Source organism: Silene latifolia, unplaced genomic scaffold (assembly GCF_048544455.1).
Source record: "Silene latifolia isolate original U9 population unplaced genomic scaffold, ASM4854445v1 scaffold_526, whole genome shotgun sequence".
Lineage (NCBI taxonomy): Eukaryota > Viridiplantae > Streptophyta > Magnoliopsida > Caryophyllales > Caryophyllaceae > Silene > Silene latifolia.
In genome coordinates, this window is record NW_027413437.1 from 8,192 (window position 1) to 25,286 (window position 17,095).

Here is a 17,095-nt window from a genome sequence, read left to right on the forward strand (position 1 = left end):
AGTTGGGGCATGACCTCAGTTACTTATTTTGATAGTAAGTGGTCAGCTTAAGTACTAGCCAACCCTTCGGTGGTGTCCTTAGGGTACTCACTTCACTTTGTTTTAAAAAAAGTTGTGGGTCTTGGGTGCGGTGGTGTGTATCCGCATGTCTAGGTCTGCGCAGATTTTAGTCTAGGGTTGTGTTGTGTCTTGGCCATGTTTTATTAATATTAACCACTGAGCCAAGATACCGGTTCGATTACCTTCCCTACCTCGTGGTATAGACTCGAGTTACAAAGTGACTATTGACCGTGCTAAGAACTTATGCCTGTCTTTGATATATTGCCCTTTCTTGTTTGGTGATTCTATGAATCATAGAAGGTGAGATGCAAGCCGGCTATGGTTGATAGAGTTTGGATTCCTGGATGTTATGTGATTCACATGATAGTGTAGTATGAGTCGGTCTAGTATTCACATGCTAGGACTATGTGTTGTTATATTGTTGTTCACATGATAAGCACGATTGTCTAGCATCTATATGCTAAGGCTATGTGTTATTCATATTCATATTCTTATGTTTACATGTTACATTAATTATGACATTTCGTGGCTGGGAGAACTCGGAGTTACCCCACTTTGACCGTGGCTTTCGTATTTGTATAAAATGCGAATGACAGGTAGGTGATGCATATATGGGGTACATGGACGAGCTAGCGAGCAAAGTAACCTTGGGACCTAGATTGGTTTTATTTTATTGTTACCCTTAAACCCTTTTTATGTCACATACATTTTAGGGACATATGTCTCCCTTTTTCTATTTTGGTTTGTATCATTATATCCCCGTGTCTTTAGCGTGGTTATGTAAATTAGTTTATTAGCTTTTGCAGGTATTGGCACTCTTAAATTTGGAGATGTTTGTGAATGGTTTAGGAAAAGTTTTAAAAATTACAGGTTTTTACTATAATGAACCTATTACAAACATATCCATGCAGTTTTATTCTAGAATTACGTGTTTACTTTTCCGCAATAAGTGAGGGTGTCACAGTTGGTATCAGAGCATATTTGCTCCCGACGCACGTTTGTGCACCCCAATATAAATAACTTGACCTTAAAATAATAAACTTGAGAGATGGGTAAGATGGGTAGATTTAGGACCTTATGTTGTAGTCTCTTTGTGTTTGCTCTTTGTTAGGTACTAACTTGTTTGTTGATTGTCATTTAATAATTGTTGCGTTCTTAGATCAATGACCGTGAGCTTATCTATAGCTAATGGAGTTATTACCCTTATTATAAAAAAATTTTTTGAACTAAAGGTTTTGAAAATATTTTAATGTTTTTCACTTGTTTTAACGTCAATTAGTGTTAAATCTTGTTATTGGAGACGTCTGATAATTAGTTTTATCATTTGTTGGTGTAAAAATGTATTTTTATGTCTTTGAATTGGAATATTGATGTTCTTGAGTGATCGCCAAGAGTATCTCCGTTCCATTGAAAGGACACTTATATTTTAAGAAGATCAAGATTTAGTGCCTATTGCTGAGGATTGAAGATTGTTCAACCTTTGAAGAATGCTTCTACTTCCTTGAAGATGTTTCTCGTTCTTTTTGTATCTCGCCTTATTTTTAATCTCTTGGTGCTTATCCTCCTTCTAAACTCCCTTCAGTTTTACTTTAAAAGCTACGCTTGTACTCCTAACTTGTCTTTTGTTCCTTGCTTATCCTCCCTTAACGCCATTTGATAGTACTCTTTCTTGTGAGGAATGTTGACCTGGGTGGGAAAATTCGACTTTTGAGGAGATTGTTTGTGTCTGACCCTTAACCCTGGCTTTGAGAAGTCGTGATGTTAGAAAGACTTAGGTAAGGTGATGAGACATACTTAGTGATTCTTATACCTAGTTCCTTGACTAAGTAAGTCGAGTTGTGATTGGCTTCCATAATCACTTTGGACATGAGAGTTTGATAATGTCTATGACCATATGAGAAAAGCTAATGGTGGGATTATTAGTTGGTTTTAGTAAGTGATATTGATTACTACTTGAGGTATGGTATGAGAGTGAGAGTAAGCTACATTATTGGGAAGTTTTAGCACTTGTTTTAATAACTAGAAAGGGGTATGGTTGACACCAATTGTTAGGTTAAAGAACATAGTTTCAATTTATGGTTTTATGAACTTTGAGGTGATAAAGTGTTGTTACAATTAAGACCTTGTTTCTTGGGAGTTTGATGGTAAGTAAGTTTTAGGATGTCAAATTTGAAAGAATACTCCTTGGGATGTTGATGACCATAATGGATTGGTGATGTGATTTGGTATTAGCTGGCTATTGAGAGTTCTTGAGTTGAGAGAGACTTAGTATTGAGAAGAATTTGTTAACCCTATAGTTGTATAGACCTTGAGGTCGCATTGAGTACTTGAGATGATGGGATGATGTCGTAGCCGAGTGTATTTGAGTGTAGTTCCGCTTTTGGGAATCCTAGATAAGTAAAAGGATAGAGAAACTTGAGATCCTATTGATTTTTCAGATTTTGGGGTTGGTATGTTACTACCTTGTTTTGAAATGAGAACCTTGTGGAATATTTGAGGAACCTTCTCTTGGAGTTTAGAGCTTGGTATTGGGATTCTTGATTGAAGGTTTACTTTTTTTTAAGGAACCCATAGTTGTCACTAGTTGGATACGAATATAGCTTTGTTGGAAGCCTTGACCTTAGGCTTGTGAAAGTTGTTTCTGGATGTTTGAGGATTTGGAGCGATGAGATCACACTTATAGTGGAGTACCTTGTTTCAGGGAATAGATTAGGATGAGGTAACATAAGCGATTGAGGAAACCCTTGGGAGTGATGTGGTTATGAGTTTTGTTGTTAGGAAGTTTTCGGAACCGTTTTGAGTTATGTTGTTGTTTGAGATAAGAGTGTCTGGCGTTTCCTTGTTGTCTAAATTCCCTTTCTCCTCGATCATAAGCGTTACCGTTCATACCTCCTTTCCTCGCTTCATCTTGCTCCTCCTTTAAGTTTGACACTCGTATCTTGTGAAACTCTATCTTTGACATCCTTGTAATTTTTACCCTATGAAAGTCATTATAGCTCTCTTGTTGGTTAAGTTTGAGCTCTCTTAACATACTTTGTTTTTATGCTATCTAAGTTACTTTCCTTTTTGTACAACTTCTAAACTTTTAAGCTACCAGTTTCGATTCATTTTAAAAAAGTTTATGTCACTTCAGCAAACCTAACCTATTTTAAAGATTTGAAAATGAAAATTCGATTTAATTCTCTAATTGTTCTTTGAGTATAGACTTCTTTATCATGGTTTTGAGTTGCTAAACCTGAGATTTTTGTAAATTTTATCCAATTTCTATTAACCTTGATCTATTTATGACTTCTTTGTCAAAGTTTAATATTATATTTCCGGAATTTAACTCCCCTTTTAGTTTAAAGGTGAAACCTTTATTTCTATTTTGGCTTTTTGCAAAAGAAAATTTGAGTAGATTACCTTTCTCTTATTTTGATTTTAACGTTGATGGGATGTTAGGATTCGTTATTAAAGGCGTCTAATAACTTGCCCTGCGCTTATCGGCGAATGATTTTTATTTTAAATCTGTCTTTGACATGGAAAGTTAGCGCTCTTGTGTGCACGACAAGGGCAATTTCGTTCCATGAATGAGACTTATACTTTTGAAAACTCTTCATTAATGTTTTCGAAAGTATTTTGATTTTTGATTTATACAAATGATTTGCCTTTGACCTTATCTTGGATTTGGAATGTGATGTTCTTGAATGCGCAACGAGAGCACTTCCGTTCCTTTGATGAGAATCTGGTTCTGTCTGGAAATTTTATTTGAAACTTTTGAAAGAATTTTGATTCTTACGATAAGTGACCTTTTAAATGTTTTGGTTACCGATTCCAATTTCAGTTTTATTTTTATAACCTTTCATTTATACTTTCAAGTTTCGAGGACGAAACTTTTTAAAAGATGGGGTGATTGTAACACCCCGTATTTTATTAAGTTGAATAAAATTCTCTTAATTGCTATTTTGAATTTAATTACATCATTTAACGATTTATATATATATGCTTGGCTAATTAATTAATTTCATCATAATTCGATACGTTAATTTTAATAATCATTAATAAGTTTATTTAAAGTTAGTTCGAATTTATTGAAGTTAGTTCGGGTTTATTTATTTAATAATTCCCGTTTCTTTACGAGTCCTTATGAAAAATGTTTTAAGTAAACCCGAGATGGATTTTGGGAACAAAACCGTCCAATTAGCTATCTTGAACTTATTTCACTAAATTAGCAATTTTTATTAATATCCGTTAGTTTCGTAAAAATCGCTAATAATTCCGATTCAAGCGGATATCGTATTATTTCCGTAAACTAGCTGAGTTTATTTTATTTTCACTCATTCAATTTATTTATTATTGATTCCGTTTTATTACTGAAACTTTTACTTAAATCGGTTAAATTTAACTCGAAACGGTTTTAATAACGATCGAAGTTTCTTAACGACGAAGAAACGTACGTATAATAAATAGCAGGCTAGCAGGCTGCTGTCTCATTTATAAACAACGCACGTCTTCTTCTTTTCTTCTACTTCCTTCTTTGTTCTTCTTTTTCACGTTTCATTTTTTTTTTCTGTCAATCGCAAAATCGATTTTCGGTCGTCCGTTTCTCATCCGTTTTCGACGATTTTCGTTCCATAGCATTCCTCTCGTCGTTTCCGTCAATCCGTTGTAAGTAAAATTCATTTTCGTCATGTATTTTTACAAACCCAGTTTATATTTTCAGCTTTATTTATTATAAGACGGTGTATAATTATATATAGGGATCCTTATTGATGTTAATTAGTCAGTTGTATAGTTGAGACGGTGTATACTGATATGTGGAGATGATTGAGACGGTGTATACTGACCTCTAGGGATCATTTGGGATGCTAGCTAGTAAGTGGTATATTTAAGACGGTGTATATTGACATGTAGGGATTGTTTTGGGATGCTATTTGGGATCTTGTTTAGTTGTGGTATTGTGCGATAAATTAGGATTGTTTTTGAGTCCGCTTTGCATGTACTTTGGGACATTTTGGGACTGTTTTGACTCGGTTTAGGACTGGTTTAGGATTGATTGAACTGTTTTGGTATCGTTTTGTGCGACCTTGATTGTTTTGGGACGATCGAAACGGAGGCCGTGTGGGCTGTTTTGGCCTCGGTTTTGGGAGCCGTGACAGTTGGTTTGGGCTCGATTTTGGGACGGATAAAATGGTGCTTTATGGGACTGTTTCTAGGGCGTAAAAGTTGTGACAATTTTCTTGGTATGCCTGTCAAAAGGGAGGGTCATAATGGTTTATGAACATAAGACAGTAGCTAATGAATATGATTTACATGTTTTGATTTAAATTAATTTCCGTCTCATATTTTATATAACGATAATTCGTTAATATCGTCCCTTCACATAACTATTTTAGGTGACTCATATGTGGTTGAAGATGAAGAGTAATTTTGGGTTTTAGAAGCTTTCTCAAGTTTATTGCTTGCCTTTTTCTAGCTTAAGGTAACTATTCCGAGTTACTCGACGAATTAATGTCACATTAGTAGTTAATGTGTGCCTGTTGTTTGTTAAGTGTTTAGGTGATTGATAATGTGTTACTTTCGTTTTTCATATGATAGAAATTGGAAATAGCATGAGAATAATATTGCGATAAAATTTGTGATTTGGGCCAAAGTAGGCCAAGACTACGAAAGTGGGCAGTTGACCGAACGAGTTTGGTCAAGCTAGGTTTAAACCGATCGACCTCGATTTGACCGATGACCCGTCGCGGGACTCGGGTCGAGGGTTTGTCTTTGAGGTGAGATTAGTTGTTATTGGAGGTTTTATGTTATGCCTTGATATTTGTAATTATCATTTCACATGTTGGTTGTTGGATGCTTTGGATGCCTTATGCTTAGTCTTGTTGCCTCTTTGCCATTTTAGCTTGTTCTCATGAATTATGAAATTAACGGTTAGCTGGAGTTTGGATTATTATTGATATTGAGGATATTGTTGGATTGTTTGCTGAATAGACATTTATATAGCCTTTCACATGATAGAATGTTAGCATTTATGTTGGTAAGTTAGACTCTTTGCCACTTAGGGTTAAGTGGGTGTCTTACTTGTCTTGTGTGGTGAGTCTTGTGTGGTGTGGGCTAAAGTATTCAAGCTGGGACTAGCTGGGAATAGGTCCTAGGTGAGTATTTCGGCCTTCATCATAGATAGGTCTTTATAGTCTTTGACGAGTATATGTTCACTGCTTGATAGCCTTTGTGTTCCTGACTAGTGGATGTTTATCCAAGTTGGGGCATGACCTCAGTTACTTATTTTGATAGTAAGTGGTCAGCTTAAGTACTAGCCAACCCTTCGGTGGTGTCCTTAGGGTACTCACTTCACTTTGTTTTAAAAAAAGTTGTGGGTCTTGGGTGCGGTGGTGTGTATCCGCATGTCTAGGTCTGCGCAGATTTTAGGCTAGGGTTGTGTTGTGTCTTGGCCATGTTTTATTAATATTAACCGCTGAGCCAAGATACCGGTTCGATTACCTTCCCTACCTCGTGGTATAGACTCGAGTTACAAAGTGACTATTGACCGTGCTAAGAACTTATGCCTGTCTTTGATATATTGCCCTTTCTTGTTTGGTGATTCTATGAATCATAGAAGGTGAGATGCAAGCCGGCTATGGTTCATAGAGTTTGGATTCCTGGATGTTATGTGATTCACATGATAGTGTAGTATGAGTCGGTCTAGTATTCACATGCTAGGACTATGTGTTGTTATATTGTTGTTCACATGATAAGCACGATTGTCTAGCATCTATATGCTAAGGCTATGTGTTATTCATATTCATATTCTTATGTTTACATGTTACATTAATTATGACATTTCGTGTTTGGGAGAACTCGGAGTTACTCCCCCTTTTCGTGGCTTTCGTATTTGTATAAAATGCGAATGACGGTGTAGGTGATGCATATATGGGGTACATGGACGAGCTAGCGAGCAAAGTAACCTTGGGACCTAGATTGGTTTTATTTTATTGTGACCCTTAAACCCTTTTTATGTCACATACATTTTAGGGACATATGTCTCCCTTTTTCTATTTTGGTTTGTATCATTATATCCCCGTGTCTTTAGCGTGGTTATGTAAATTAGTTTATTAGCTTTTGCAGGTATTGGCACTCTTAAATTTGGAGATGTTTGTGAATGGTTTAGGAAAAGTTTTAAAAATTACAGGTTTTTACTATAATGAACCTATTACAAACATATCCATGCAGTTTTATTCTAGAATTACGTGTTTACTTTTCCGCAATAAGTGAGGGTGTCACAGTATTGTAACACCCCGTATTTTATTAAGTTGGATAAAATTCTTTTAATTGCTATTTTGGTGAAATAAGCTCAAAATAGCTATTTGGACGGTTTTGTTCCCAAAATCCATCTCGGGTTCACTTAAAACAACTTTCGTAAGGACTCGTAAAGAAACGGAAATTATTAAATAAATAAACTCGAACTAACTTTAAATAAACTTATTAATGATTATTAAAATTAACGTATCGAATTATGATGAAATTAATTAATTAGCTAAGCATATATATATAAATCGTTAAATGATGTAATTAAATTCAAAATAGCAATTAACAGAATTTTATCCAACTTAATAAAATACGGGGTGTTACATGTAACACCCCGTATTTTATTAAGTTGGATAAAATTCTGTTAATTGCTATTTTGAATTTAATTACATCATTTAACGATTTATATATATATGCTTAGCTAATTAATTAATTTCATCATAATTCGATACGTTAATTTTAATAATCATTAATAAGTTTATTTAAAGTTAGTTCGAGTTTATTTATTTAATAATTTCGTTTCTTTTACGAGTCCTTACGAAAGTTGTTTTAAGTGAACCGAGATGGATTTTGGGAACAAACCGTCCAATTAGCTATTTTGAGCTTATTTCACTAAAATAGCAATTTTTATTAATATCCGTTAGTTTCGTAAAAATCGCTAATAATTCCGATTCAAGCGATATTGTATTATTTACATTAACTATTTGAGTTTATTTTATTTTCACTCATTAAATTTATTTATTATTGATTCCGTTTTATTACATAAACTTTTACTTAAATCGGTTAAATTTAACTCGAACGATTTTAATAACGATCGAAGTTTCTTAACGACGAAGAAACGTACGTATAATAAATAGCAGGCTAATTTCTTTGTCTCATTTCTAATTTCTCACGTCAACTTTTCTTCTTCTTCGTTCTTTTTGTTTCTTCTTCTGGCGAATTCTTATTTCCTTTTCAAATTTGATCTGTTGATGATCGCGCCGTTCCTTATCCGTTTTCAACTATTTTTGTTCCATAGCGCTCCTTTCGTCGTTCTCGTCAATCCGTTGTAAGTAAAATTCATTTTCGTTATGTATTTTTACAAACCCAATTTATATTTTTTTAGCTTTGTTTATTATAAGACGGTTGTATGTACTAAATACGCGTCGGTAGAATAATTGTTAGTCATAAATGATTAGTTCAATCGGAAAAAGGTAATAATGATAGGTTACTCAGTATTACTTGTTAAATATGTGTATTTTGAAAGCTAGTTAGTCTGTTTTATAGTTGAGACGGTGTATAATTATATATAGGGATCATTATGGATGTTAATTAGTCAGTTGTATAGTTGAGACGGTGTATACCGATATGTGGAGATGATTGAGACGGTGTATACCGACCTCTAGGGATCATTTGGGATGCTAGCTAGTAAGTGGTATATTTGAGACGGTGGATCTTGACATGTAGAGATCGTTTTGGGATGCTATTTGGGATCTTGTTTAGTTGTGGTATTGTGCAGTAAATTAGGATTTTTTTTGAGTCCGCTGCGAGTACTTTGGGACATTTTGGGACTGTTTTGACTCGGTTTAGGACTGGTTTAGGATTGATTGAACTCTGTTTTGATACCGAGTTTTTGTGCGACTTTGATTGTTTTGGGACAGATCGAAATGGAGGCCGTGTGGGCTTTTTTGGCCTCGGTTTTGGGAGCCGTGACAGCAATTTGGTTTGGGCTCGATTTTGGGACGGATAAAATGGTGCTTTATGGGACTGTTTCTAGGGCGTAAAAGTTGTGAAAATTTTCTTGGTATGCCTGTCAAAAGGGAGGTTCATAATGGTTTATGAACATAAGACAGTAGCTAATGAATATGATTTACATGTTTTGATTTAAATTAATTTCCGTCTCATATTTTATATAAAGATAATTCGTTAATATCGTCCTTTCACATAATTATTTTAGGTGGCTCATATGTGGTTGAAGAGGAAGAGTAATTTTGGGTTTTAGAAGCTTTCTCAAGTTATTGCTTGTCTCTTTGCTAGCTTAAGGTAACTATTCCGAGTTACTCGACGAGTTAATGTCACATTAGTAGTTAATGTGTGCTCGTTGTTTGTTAAGTGATTAGGTGATTGATAATGTGTTACTTTCGTCTTTCACATGATAGAAATTAGAAATAGCATGAGAATAATATTGCGATAAATTTTGTAATTTGGGCCAAAGTAGGCCAAGACTCTGAGCTGGGCCAGATTGACCGAACGAGTTTGGTCAAGCTAGGTTTAAACCAGTCAGCCTCGATTTGACCGATGACCCGTCGCGGGACTCGGGTCGAGGGTTTGTCTTTGAGGTGAGATTAGTTGTTATTGGAGGTTTTATGTTATGCCTTGATATTTGTAATTATCATTTCACATGTTGGTTGTTGGATGAATTGGTTGCCTTATACTTCAGTCTTCTTGTCTTGTTGCCATTTTAGCTTGTTCTCATGAATTATGAGATTAACGGTTAACTGGAATTTGGATTATTGTTGATATTGAGGATATTGTTGGATTGTCTCTTTGAATAGACATTTATATAGCCTTTCACATGATAGAATGTTAGCATTTATGTTGGTAAGTTCGACTCTTTGCCCTCTTATGGTTAAGTGGGTGTCCTATTTGTCTTGTGTGGTGTGGGCTAAAGTATTCAAGCTGGGACTAGTAGGGACTAGGTCCTAGGTGAGTACTTCGGCCTTCATCATAGATAGGTCTTTATAGTCTCTGACGAGTATATGTTCATTGCTTGATAGCCTTTGTGTTCCTGACTAGTGGATTTATATCCAAGTTGGGGCATGACCTCAGGTACTTATTTTGATAGTATGGGGTCAGCTTAAGTACTAGCCAACCCTTCGGTGGTGTCCTTAGGGTACTCACTTCACTTTGTTAAAAAAAAAAGTTGTGGGTCTTGGGTGCGGTGGTGTGTATCCGCATGTCTAGGTCTTGTGATTTTAGGCTAGGGTTGTGTTGTCTCTTGGCCATGTTTTCTTAATAGTAACCGCTGAGCCAAGATACCGGTTCGATTACCTTCCCTACCTCGTGGTATAGACTCGAGTTACAAAGTGACTATTGACGGTACCAAGAACTTATGCCTGTCTTTGATATATTGCCCTTTCTTGTTTGATGATTCTATGAATCATAGAAGGTGAGATGCAAGCCGGCTATGGTTGATAGAGTTTGGATTCCTGGATGTTATGTGATTCACATGATAGTGTAGTATGAGTCGGTCTAGTATTCACATGCTAGGACTATGTGGCGTTATATTGTTGTTCACATGATAAGCACGATTGCCTTAGCATCTATATGCTAAGGCAATGTGTGATTCATATTCATATTCTTATGTTTACATGTTATATTAATTATGACATTTCGTGGCTGGGAGAACTCGGAGTTACTCCCCACTGACTGTGGCTTTCGTATTTGTATAAAATGCGAATGACAGGTAGGTGATGCATATATGGGGTACATGGACGAGCTAGCGAGCAAAGTAACCTTGGGACCTAGACTGGTTTTATTTTATGGTGACCCTTAAACCCTTTTTATGTCACATACATTTTAGGGACATATGTCTCCCTCTTTACATTTGGTTGTATAATTTGCTATTCGCGACTTTAGCGATGGTCAGGTTATGAAACTTCTAGTTAGACCTTGTATGTTTGACACCTTCCAATTTGGATATCTTTATAACAGGTTTTGATTTTAAAAATTACAGGTTTTTACCCAAATGAATCTATTACAAACATATCCATGCAGTTTTATTCTAGAATTACGTGTTTACTTTTCCGCAATACTTGAGGGTGTAACAAGTTGGTATCAGAGCATATTTTCTCCCGACGCACGTTTGTGCACCCCAATATAAATAACTTGACCTTAAAATAATAAACTTGAGAGATGGGTAAGATGGGTAGATTTAGGACCTTATGTTGTAGTCTCTTTGTGTTTGCTCTTTGTTAGGTACTAACTTGTTTGTTGATTGTCATTTAATAATTGTTGCGTTCTTAGATCAATGACCGTGAGCTTATCTATAGCTAATGGAGTTATTACCCTTATTATAAAAAAAAAAATTTGAACTAAAGGTTTTGAAAATATTTTAATGTTTTTCACTGGTTTTAACGTCAATTAGTGTTAAAGCTTGTTATTGGAGACGTCTGATAATTAGTTTTATCATTTGTTGGTGTAAAAATGTATTTTTATGTCTTTGAATTGGAATATTGATGTTCTTGAGTGATCGCCAAGAGTATCTCCGTTCCATTGAAAGGACACTTATATTTTAAGAAGATCAAGATTTAGTGCCTATTGCTGAGGATTGAAGATTGTTCAACCTTTGAAGAATGCTTCTACTTCCTTGAAGATGTTTCTCGTTCTTTTTATATCTCGCCTTATTCTTAATCTCTTGGTGCTTATCCTCCTTCTAAACTCCCTTCAGTTTTACTTTAAAAGCTACGCTTGTACTCCTAACTTGTCTTTTGTTCCTTGCTTATCCTCCCTTAACGCCATTTGATAGTACTCTTTCTTGTGAGGAATGTTGACCTGGGTGGGAAAATTCGACTTTTGAGGAGATTGTTTGTGTCTGACCCTTAACCCTGGCTTTGAGAAGTCGTGATGTTAGAAAGACTTAGGTAAGGTGATGAGACATACTTAGTGATTCTTATACCTAGTTCCTTGACTAAGTAAGTCGAGTTGTGATTGGCTTCCATAATCACTTTGGACATGAGAGTTTGATAATGGGTATGACCATATGAGAAAAGCTAATGTGGGATTATTAGTTGGCTCTTGAGAGTTCTTGAGTTGAGAGAGATTTAGTATTGAGAAGAATTTGTTAACCCTATAGTTTTATAGACCTTGAGGTCGCATTGAGTACTTGAGATGATGGGATGATGTCGTAGCGAGTGTAGTCGGGTGTAGTTCCGCTTTTGGGAATCCTTGATAAGTAAAAGGATAGAGAAACTTGAGATCCTATTGATTTTTCAGATTTTGGGGTTGGTATGTTACTACCTTGTTTTGAAATGAGAACCTTGTGGAATATTTGAGGAACCTTCTCTTGGAGTTTGGAGCTTGGTATTGGGATTCTTGATTGAAGGTTTATTTTTTTTTAAGGAACTTATAGTTGTCACTAGTTGGATACGAATATAGCTTTGTTGGAAGCCTTGACCTTAGGCTTGTGAAAGTTGTTTCTGGACGTTTGAGGATTTGGAGCGATGAGATCACACTTATAGTGGAGTACCTTGTTTCAGGGAATAGATTAGGATGAGGTAACATAAGCGATTGAGGAAACCCTTGAGAGTGATGTGGTTATGAGTTTTGTTGTTAGGAAGTTTTCGGAACCGTTTTGAGTGATGTTGTTGTTTGAGATAAGAGTGTCTGGCGTTCCCTTGTTGGCTAATTTCCCTTTCTCCTTGATCATAAGCGTTACCGTTCATACCTCATTTCCTCACTTCATCTTGCTCCTCCTTTAAGTTTGACACTCGTATCTTGTGGAACTCTATCTTTAACATCCTTGTAATTTTGACTTCAATTTTTACCCTATGAAAGTCATTATAGCTCTTTTGTTGGTTAAGTTTGAGCACTCTTAACATACTTTGTTTTTATGCTATCTAAGTTACTTTCCTTTTTGTACAACTTCTAAACTTTCAAGCTACCAGTTTCGATTCAATTTTTTTTTAAGTTTATGTCACTTCTGCAAACCTAACCTATTTTAAAGATTTGAAAATGAAAATTCGATTTAATTCTCTAATTGCTCTTTGAGTATAGACTTCTTTATCATAGTTTTGAGTTGCTAAACCTGAGATTTTTTTAAATTTTATCCAATTTCTGTTAACTTTGATCTATTTATGACTTCTTTGTCAAAGTTTAATGTTACATTTTCAGGGATTTGACCCCCAATTGGGTTTAAAAGTGAAACCTTTATTTCTATTTTGGCTTTTTGCAAAAGAAAATTTGGGTAAATTACCTTTTCTTTTGATTTTAACGTTGATCGGATGTTAGAACTCGTTATTAGAACTGTTTAATAACTTGTTCTACTCTTGTCGACGAGTGATTTTCGGTTTTAAATTTGTCTTTGACTTGGAAAGTTAGCGCTCTTGTGTGCACGACAAGAGCAATTTCGTTCCATGAATGAGACTTATACATTTGAAAACTTTTCATTAATGTTTCTGAAAGTATTTTGATTTTCGATTTATACAAATGATTTGCCTTTGACCTTATCTTGGATTTGGAATGTGATGTTCTTGAATGCGCAACGAGAGCACTTCCGTTCCTTTGATGAGAATCTGGTTCTGACAGAAAATTTTATTTGAAACTTTGAAAGAATTTTAATTCTTACTATTTGCAACCTTTTAATATTTTGGGTTACCAATTTCAAAAATTCCAGTTTTATTTTCATAACCTTCCATTTCTACTTTCAAGTTTCGAGGACGAAACTTTTTAAAAAAGATGGGGTGATTGTAACACCCCGTATTTTATTAAGTTGGATAAAATTCTGTTAATTGCTATTTTGAATTTAATTACATCATTTAACGATTTATATATATATGCTTAGCTAATTAATTAATTTCATCATAATTCGATACGTTAATTTTAATAATCATTAATAAGTTTATTTAAAGTTAGTTCGAGTTTATTTATTTAATAATTTCCGTTTCTTTACGAGTCCTTACGAAAGTTGTTTTAAGTGAACCCTAGATGGATTTTGGGAACAAAACCGTCCAATTAGCTATTTTGAGCTTATTTCACTAAAATAGCAATTTTTATTAATATCCGTTAGTTTCGTAAAAATCGCTAATAATTCCGATTCAAGCGATATTGTATTATTTACGTTAACTATTTGAGTTTATTTTATTTTCACTCATTAAATTTATTTATTATTGATTCCGTTTTATTATTGAAACTTTTACTTAAATCGGTTAAATTTAACTCGAACGATTTTAATAACGATCGAAGTTTCTTAACGACGAAGAAACGTACGTATAATAAATAGCAGCTAAGCTAAAGTTCTTTGTCTCATTTCTAATTTCTCACGTCAACTTTTCTTCTTCTTCGTTCTTTTTGTTTCTTCTTCCGCAAATTCTTATTTCCTTTTCAAATTTGATCTGTTGATCGACGTCGGTGCCGTTCCTTATCCGTTTTCAACTATTTTTGTTCCATAGCGCTCCTTTCGTCGTTTTCGTCAATCCGTTGTAAGTAAAATTCATTTCGTTATGTATTTTTACAAACCCAATTTATATTTTTTTTTAGCTTTGTTTATTATAAGACGATTGTATGTACTAAATAGGCGGTCCGGTAGAATAATTGTTAGTCATAAATGATTAGTTCAATCGGAAAAAGGTAATAATGATAGGTTACTCAGTATTACTTGTTAAATATGTGTATTTTGAAAGCTGGTTAGTCTGTTTTATAGTTGAGACGGTGTATAATTATATATAGGGATCATTATGGATGTTAATTAGTCAGTTGTATAGTTGAGGCGGTGTATCCGATATGTGGAGATGATTGAGACGGTGTATCGACCTCTAGGGATCATTTGGGATGCTAGCTAGTAAGTGGTATATTTGAGACGGTGATCTTGACATATAGAGATCGTTTTGGGATGCTATTTGGGATCTTGTTTAGTTGTGGTATTGTGCGATAAATTAGATTTGTTTTGAGTCCGCTTTGCTGGGTACTTTGGGACATTTTGGGATTTTGTTTGACTCGGTTTAGGACTGGTTTAGGATTGATTGAACTCTGTTTTGATACCGATTTTGTGCAGGACTTTGATTGTTTTGGGACGATCGAAATGGAGGCCGAGTGGGCTGTTTTGGCCTCGGTTTTGGGAGCCGTGACAGGCTGGTTTGGGCTCGATTTTGGAACGGATAAAATGGTGCTTTATGGGACTGTTTCTAGGGCGTAAAAGTTGTGAAAATTTTCTTGGTATGCCTGTCAAAAGGGAGGTTCATAATGGTTTATGAACATAAGACAGTAGCTAATGAATATGATTTACATGTTTTGATTTAAATTAATTTCCGTCTCATATTTTATATAAAGATAATTCGTTAATATCGTCCTTTCACATAATTATTTTTTAGGTGGCTCATATGTGGTTGAAGAGGAAGAGTAATTTTGGGTTTTAGAAGCTTTCTCAAGTTATTGCTTGTCTCTTTGCTAGCTTAAGGTAACTATTCCGAGTTACTCGACGAGTTAATGTCACATTAGTAGTTAATGTGTGCCTGTTGTTTGTTAAGTGATTAGGTGATTGATAATGTGTTACTTTCGTCTTTCACATGATAGAAATTAGAAATAGCATGAGAATAATATTGCGATAAATTTTGTAATTTGGGCCAAAGTAGGCCAAGACTCTGAGCTGGGCCAGATTGACCGAACGAGTTTGGTCAAGCTAGGTTTAAACCGATCGACCTCGATTTGACCGATGACCCGTCGCGGGACTCGGGTCGAGGGTTTGTCTTTGAGGTGAGATTAGTTGTTATTGGAGGTTTTATGTTATGCCTTGATATTTGTAATTATCATTTCACATGTTGGTTGTTGGATGAATTGGTTGCCTTATACTCCAGTCTTCTTGTCTTGTTGCCATTTTAGCTTGTTCTCATGAATTATGAGATTAACGGTTAACTGAAATTTGGATTATTGTTGATATTGAGGATATTGTTGGATTGTCTGCTGAATAGACATTTATATAGCCTTTCACATGATAGAATGTTAGCATTTATGTTGGTAAGTTGGACTCTTTGCCCTCTTATGGTTAAGTGGGTGTCCTATTTGTCTTATGTGGTGTGGGCTAAAGTATTCAAGCTGGGAGTAGCAGGGACTAGGTCCTAGGTGAGTACTTCGGCCTTCATCATAGATAGGTCTTTATAGTCTCTGACGAGTATATGTTCACTGCTTGATAGCCTTTGTGTTCCTGACTAGTGGATTTATATCCAAGTTGGGGCATGACCTCGTTACTTATTTTGATAGTATGGGGTCAGCTTAAGTACTAGCCAACCCTTCGGTGGTGTCCTTAGGGTACTCACTTCACTTTGTTTTAAACAAAAGGTTGTGGGTCTTGGGTGCGGTGGTGTGTATCCGCATGTCTAGGTCTGAGCAGATTTTAGGCTAGGGTTGTGTTGTCTCTTGGCCATGTTTTCTTAATAGTAACCGCTGAGCCAAGATACCGGTTCGATTACCTTCCCTACCTCGTGGTATAGACTCGAGTTACAAAGTGACTATTGACGGTACTAAGAACTTATGCCTGTCTTTGATATATTGCCCTTTCTTGTTTGATGATTCTATGAATCATAGAAGGTGAGATGCAAGCCGGCTATGGTTGATAGAGTTTGGATTCCTGGATGTTATGTGATTCACATGATAGTGTAGTATGAGTCGGTCTTGTATTCACATGCTAGGACTATGTGGCGTTATATTGTTGTTCACATGATAAGCACGATTGCCTTAGCATCTATATGCTAAGGCAGTGTGTGATTCATATTCATATTCTTATGTTTACATGTTATATTAATTATGACATTTCGTGGCTGGGAGAACTCGGAGTTACTCCCCCATTTGACCGTGGCTTTCGTATTTGTATAAAATGCGAATGACGATGTAGGTGATGCATATATGGGGTACATGGACGAGCTAGCGAGCAAAGTAACCTTGGGACCTAGACTGGTTTTATTTTATGGTGACCCTTAAACCCTTTTTATGTCACATACATTTTAGGGACATATGTCTCCCTCTTTACATTTGGTTGTATAATTTGCTATTCGCGACTTTA

General features: G+C 35.4%; 1 long non-coding RNA gene across 1 annotated transcript; it reads left to right on the forward strand.

Moving 5' to 3' along the window:
• Nucleotides 1-9,221: 9,221 nt before the first annotated feature.
• Nucleotides 9,222-15,496, forward strand: LOC141639676 (uncharacterized). The gene is made up of 3 exons (XR_012542626.1): nt 9,222-9,366; nt 10,790-10,868; nt 15,411-15,496. It is a non-coding gene; the product is annotated as an uncharacterized LOC141639676 (long non-coding RNA).
• The last annotated feature ends 1,599 nt before the right edge of the window (nt 15,497-17,095 follow it).